Below are 7,439 nucleotides of genomic sequence, written 5' to 3'. Positions count from 1 at the left end.
GCCACCCATGACAGCCTGTCGTCGTGTAATACGACCAACACGAGTGTTCACCTGACACAACTCATCATTGAGAGTGTTGGGGCAAGCATCCATGCGCACAAGCTGTGCTATGATGTCCTCGAGTGTCACACTGCCCGTAGAAGAACAGGGAGCAGATGTGGATAGAGCTGTAGAAGCTGGAGGAATCGTCGATCTAGACCGCCTTGAATGTAGCTGCACCTCACTCTGTTTAACGGTAGCGGCGTCTATGGCACATATAACATGGAAGTGGTCGAAATAGGAAAGGGAACAGAAAAATGGCGTAGAATCCTCGTGATAGCAAAAGGGAAGATGAGCTTATCATGGGTCGCCGTATCCCTATGCACATCTATGAGTCAAAGAATAAAATGAGAGGGAAATTTCTATGGTAAGATGCTCAATGAGGGATAACAAAAACCGAGCATGGGGCTTTGTAATGGAGTTATAATGAGAGAAAGGATGCAAAACAAAGGTCATAACCATGTTAATGAACCGAGGACCTTTAGCAAAGGTCGTACAAGAGGTGAATTGATGATCACCCCAATCAGAAGGACGCTTACAAAAAGAGGATATAAGCTCATCTTTAGACATGGTCTTAAGACGATCACAACCAGAGTAGTCGGATACAATATCCGGAGTGACCATGATGCGCGTACCTCGAACACAAGTGACAAAGAGAGATACTGAATAATCAAATCCATGCATGTTGGAGTAGAACTCTCGAATAAGTATGGATGGACAAGTGACTAGGATGTCACACAGTGAGTCCCAACCCCTACTGTGAATGAGAATGGGTAGGTCAGTGTCAGAGAAGTCTAACAAAATGACTCGTCTAGAAAACTTCTTCGAAAAGTCCTTGCGGGCTTTATCATCACGAAACCGAATATGAGAAGGGGTAAATTAGAAGAGGTAGATGCCTCAGAATGAAGAAGGTTCCGGGACGGAGTGGATTTACGTTTAGGTGTTATGATGCAATTAATGTTAGAAGGGGAGAGAGAGAGAGAGAGAATTAGAAAAGCACCAACAAGATACAATATAACAAATATAGAAACTTGAAGGTACGTATGCATGAAAATGCATGAGCATGTAATATGCAAATATAAAGACATCATGGGCTCAACCCAATCCAAAACTACCAGCACACAATCATTATAACAAGGTAAACACACATCTAAAATGCATGAAACATTGTTATAATGAAAACATGATGATTCAAAGTCATTTCAACAAAACCCATCCCAAAAATCTCACAAGAACATCATTAATTTTGAAAAATCCCAAATTTTTTCAAAAATCCCAAAAGTTAGGTCGGAAAACATGAAATGCATGATAAGATGAGAGAAACAAGATCTTGACAGAGGAAGAAAGATCAATCTAGGCTGAAAATCTCTTGGGAAAGAAGTTTAGAGTGAGAGAGAGGTGTTTGGGAGGTGAAAGGATAGAAAAAAATTGAGAGAGATTGAGAGAAGTGAGTTTGGTATCGCGAGGAATCTATTTATAGAACCTCTTACATCTCGACAAATCGAGAGGTGTTAAGAGGTGTCGAGCTTAAAAGTTGAGAGAGATACAGCTATCGAGCAGCTGTCTAGTGGTGTCTATAGCAAGAATGAGCTCGATGGATCGAGGAACTGTCGAGAATCTATCAAGGAGACAGAAACTTAATCAATGGATCGAGGATCTATCGAGAAGCTATTGAGGTTACAATAAGAAAAAGGTGAAGAGCTCAATAGATAGCCTAGCTGTCGAGAGGTTTTGCGGAGCTGTCGAGATTGCTTTAAAAATAGTTTTTCAAGGAAGAGAAAAATGCATATATGAATGCAATCAACCATGCAACTCAACTAAGGATCCAAACAACATTGTAGGCTCTTAAAATCATCTCTCAATCAAGAAAATTGTCATGCATTTAGATCCAAAACACACACACACACACAAACACACACACACACACACACACACACACACACACACACACTAAACACGTCTAACCAATTTTATATTTCAAAAACAAGTTAAGACAGTTTAGTGTGCATACATTAACACATGTAAACCTTGTGATGGCCAAATCACATTGTACCTGCACATGTATCAAAAGTAGCAAAGAATATTGCATATTGTGTGTGAAAAACATCGCAAGATTGCATAGGTATTTCTATGTTATGATGATTTGAGATATAAGTAAATCAATTTAACTCACACATGATCATAACTACTTGATGGAGACTATCACCTTCGAGGTACATCCTATAACTCCCACATCTCCTAGAATACATGATTGCAATCATATTTTAAAGCATTTTGTTTCTTTTGCTTTTATTTTTCTTTGCCTATTTTTCTTGTATCAAGCATATCATGCATTGGCATATAAGAGAGAGAAAAGAAATATCCGATTATGTTAAGCTTTATGACATTGCACTTTTGCTATGCCGAAGCATACAGATGTCATATCATGATTGACAGGCAACAGTGGTGAGATGGTTATTTATGCCTTTCTCTTAGGATTTTTTAGTCCTTCCCATCAAAAAGAGTAATACGAGTATGAGTATTAAATACAAGAGATAACTTAATCTTACTCATCACAAACAAGAGCCACAAAGCTCACTTACTTAGTTGTGCGTAGAGATGCTCATCTAAGCTACAAGAGATACAAAGTTTAGAGAACTTTGTTTCATTGGCCATTCAAGGTACACAAACACACTGTTTTTGTATTTTTTTGATTTTTCAATTTTTGATTTTTATTTTTATGAAAGAAAAAAAAAACTGAAAAACAACCAAACAAAAACATGTCAAATAAAGCAATGCAAAAAAATTAGACTGTCTCAAACTAAGAAAGTAGAACACCCAAGCAATGCAAAAACAAAAACAAGAGAAGGAAAGAGAAAAAGTGACTAAATCACTTGGAGTCATTTTCCTTCCACACCTTGGAAGAACCTTTCCTTTTGGCGAACCCTTGAACTGGCGGAGAGGGGGAAGAATTTACAACCGTTCAAGTTCGTAAGGAATATGAAGGCTTTGAGTAGATCTCCAAGAGGAGCAAGGGAGGATGGAAATTGACTCAGGTTTCCTGCTGAGACCATGCTGTTGCTCTGTTGAGTGGCTTGCCACTTGTAGCAATTTGGTTGAGTGTGTCCAGCTGCTCGACAGTGATGACAGAGATGCTGCTTCTTCTCTTTGGACTTTTGAGCATTACTCTTCTTAGCCCTAGGATTTTTGGTTTCTTTCTTAGAAAGCTTGGGGGGTGCTCCTAAGATACATTTATCCTCGTCTATGTTCTCACTAGCTATTACAGTTTTAGCATCATTATTCTCAGAATCAATATTGTTAGCAGGAGAAACGAAAATAGTAGTACTAGAAGAAGCAATATTACGAGAAGAAAAATCATACCCTAAACCGATTCGATAGGAGGTAGATTTTTGCATGTTTAGCATCTCATCAAGCTTCGCACTTGAGGTCCTCTCCAACTGAGCTTTTACTTGGAACAGTTTCGCCTCAAGCTTCTTGGTTCTCTCAACCAAGAAATTGTTTTCAAATCTCAGTGCTCCAATAGTCTGATTTGCTTCATCAAACTTTGTGGAGAGTTGTTCTCGTTCAAGATCCACATCACTGAGCTTCTTGGTGGCCAACCTATACAACTTCTCATGTTTTTCTGAGACCTTGTATAACTTTGCATAGGCCATATGGATGTCATCTTGCTCATTCATCTTCTCAAATTTTGATTCCACCAAGTCTTCTTCTTCATCCACATCTTCCATAATCCCTTCAGTAGGATTGACAGTGGCAGTGAAAGCATTTAATATTTTGTCATCTTCATTTTCGGAATCATCCTCAGGTTCGGTGTCACTCAAGGTAGCTGCAAGTGCCTTGCTTTTCCCATGGACTTGAGATAAGTAGGGCACTCTTGTTTCATGTGACCAAACCTTTGACACCCGAAACACTTGGGTCCTGAGGGAACAATGTACTGTTCGCCATCCCTAGCATCCTTCTTCCCTTTGTCTTGGCTCTTAGACTGAGATGAACTTGACTGCCTAAGGTCCTTATTGGAGCCCTTTTTATTGGCATTCTTCATGAACTTCTTGAACTTCCGGGTGATGTAGGACTTCATTTTAGAATCTTCATCATCGGAAGACTCATTTTTGTCACTGTTCTTGGCCTTTAATGCCATGGTCTTGCCCTTACCCGACTTGCCAATCCTTGTCAATCCTAATTCATAGGTCTGCAGATTACCAACGAGCTCTATCAACAGAATCTTGTCAATATGCTTTGATTCCTTAATGGCTGAAATCTTGGCATGAAATCTCTCTGGCAGAGATCTAAGCACCTTGCTCACAATCTTGGGTTCGGGAATGGTTTCCCCAAGATTGAAAGCTGAGTTCACTATGTCCTTGAGCTTGGCATAGATATCATCAAATGACTCATCCTCCTCCATCTTGATTTCTTCGAAGCTAGTAGTGAGCCTTTGAAGCTTCGAATCTTTGACAGCCTTTGTTACTTTGTAGGTTGTCTGGAGAATGATCCAAGCTTCCTTTGCAGTTTTAGTGGAGGAGATCTTCTTAAACTCCTCATTTGTGACTGCACTAAATAAAGCATTCAATGCCCTGCTGTTGGAAGTTTTCCGCCTTGATCTTTGCATCATCCCAGTCAGCCGGCGCTTCCTTTGGCATGGTCCAGCCTATCTCCACAGCTTGCCACACTTTCTTATCTAATGACTGCAGGAAAACTCTCATGCATACTTTCCAATATGCATATTTAGTTCCATCAAATAAAGGAGGTACAATAAGTGACTATCCTCTGTCCATGGCAAACAGGGGTCAATGGATCGCATAACAAAGATTAAAACCTAATCAGAGTGTGTTTGCTCTAATACCACTTGACAGGCCAAAAATGTATTGACCCGTTGTGATGGATTAATTGATTAATTAGCCAAGTTTAATTAATTAATCAAATTAACATACAATGTACGTAGTAGCACAAATAAATCACCAAATAAATAAATATGCAGTGAAAATTAAATGACACGGTGATTTGTTTACAAATGGGGAAAGCCTACACGACAAAAACTCCACTAGATGATTTTAAGGTCACCACTCTCGAGAATCCACTATTATCAAAACAAGTTGTTACAAGTAAAGGAATCCCAGTACCTTATACCAACCTACAGTTGAACCCTTAATACACAATTGGACTTGTTCAGTGGTGACAATCTCTCCTTGTATTGCACAGCTCCCAGTACGTGACTAACCAAAAGATGCGCGGATTCTAGTACGCGACTTGATCACCAACTTGAGAAGGATGTTGGCTGCAAAGTTCTTCAGTTCATCACACGATGAAGATCATGAAGTTGCTTGGTCACAAATCCCTATGGTGTACAAACATAGCAGCTTCTTCAAGATGAACTGGGGCAAATATTGTCTCCTGTCACAATTTGCATGAACAAGACTTTGCTCAATACTTGTGCAACCCTAGAAGACAGGATATCAATAAGGCTAGTGTGCTACGGGTTTGAAGATAGTACCCAAGGTTCAAACTCACTAGAATACCATACATAAAGTTAATATCATGATGGTTTAGGCTCAGGCCGTATATTTGGTTCAGGCGAGACACGCAACTCACTACCCTATAAAAATTAGGTAGACACTGGTTGGGGCTTAGACCATAGAATCTAAGAGTCCTAAGCAAAAAGGGATCCATGAGAAACCCGACCCCGCCCTCTAGAATGGACATCAGAGGGAAGAACACTATGTGTGGATGCCTCTGGTCTTCTAAGTCACCTTCGTCACAGTAAGAGACTTCTACATTGTCAGGAATATTATACGTGGCTCTAAAAATTGCTAAGTTTTCCCTAATCTTTTGAAGATGACAAAAAGGCATGAGTGAGTAGAGGATGAAGGGAAAGACAAAAGAAGGGGATGAAGTAGAGGAGAAGGGGTATTTATAGGGAAAAAAGGCATTTAATGGTAACTGTCACATTGCAATAAATGCGGGTCATTATTACGTGACATGTGCGCTTTGGTAAACGAAGCATCAGATCATCTAAATCGTTGGATGCATCAAGCGATGTCACACTCTTTTCTAGGAGGGGCAGGCTGTCCAATCCGTGGCATCAAAAAATGGACCGTGGAACTTCTTGAGGTTCAGACGCTCTTTACCAAGAATTTAAATGGGAATCAACACCCCGATTGGTATAAGACGGATTGGGCTGACCATATGAATAAGGGCCAGCATAAGGCCTGACCCATTAAGGATAATGAGCCCAGGGAACAGCAAAAGGACCACCTAAGAGATCTTAGCATTAGGCCCGGCCATTAGCCAAGCACCTGGAGGGCCCATACGTTCCTTCTGGGAGCGGTTGGTCACCGAGAACTAAGTACTGACAAAGAATCCACTACCGACCCCAAACTGGCTTTTGGAACAAGTTCCAAGGGAATTCTCTTCTTACGTAAGAATCCATTGGGATTTTGTGAGACGTGGGAACACGTGAGTGAGTGGGAATAAAATGATGGCAACCCCACTCACTCATGCATCTAAAAGGAGGGCAAGACCATCAGAAAGGTGGTTGAGAAATTGGGGAGGGAAAAAAGGGTGAAGCAACTGGTACTGGGTAGATAGTGAGGAGTGGAATATTGGAGAGTGTGAGACCTGGTAGGAAGCAGCCAAGCTTGGGTTGGAGCCCCATAAGTGAGATTGAGAGTAAACCCCACTAACAAATAAGTTGAGGGCCCTAGTATCTGTTACATCTAGCAGAACTTGACGCCCACAACTATAATATATTGTTTCTACCTATGTAGTGTATTTTGGCCAACTAAAGTAGTTACTATTTTATTTATTCATTACAGTGTTATAGTTATGTTTTCTTTCTGTCAGTTTTATAGAATATATTATATTACTGTTAAAACTATTTGTAAAGGCTTTGTAAAGATTATACTTTGTCAATGATACTATTTTTTTTAAAGACATCCTTATATTATGTACTCTCTTATTGAGCTTCTAACTCACCCCCCCTTTCTCCACCCTTCAAGATTAGAGCAGTGGAATTTTTTTGGTGGTAGATCATAGGAGCCATAAATTGAAGGCTTCTTTTGGAGCTATATTAGTTGATGGACTACTTTATTATGTTTTCTCAAGATAGTTAGTTTAGTATTCGTGAAACTATTTGAGATTGTATTTGGAGACTTTATTATCAAATTCTGAACTAACCTTTGAATTTTCTTCATACACTTGAATACATCCTTTCTTTAGATTTGAACCTTTAAGATTTTTCCATATCATTAATCATAATCAATACTTTTAAGAACCAGTTACAATTAATAATCCATTATCATGTGTATTCAATCTTATTTAACATGATGTTTCTTTTATTATTATTATTACTAGCGTTTAACCCGCGCAATGCGCGGGATCATTTTATGAGTTAGAAAAAAATCAAC

The sequence above is a fragment of the Castanea sativa genome, chromosome 8 (assembly GCF_040712315.1).
Source record: "Castanea sativa cultivar Marrone di Chiusa Pesio chromosome 8, ASM4071231v1".
Classification (NCBI taxonomy): Eukaryota; Viridiplantae; Streptophyta; class Magnoliopsida; order Fagales; family Fagaceae; genus Castanea; species Castanea sativa.
Note: the sequence above shows the minus strand (reverse complement) of the source record.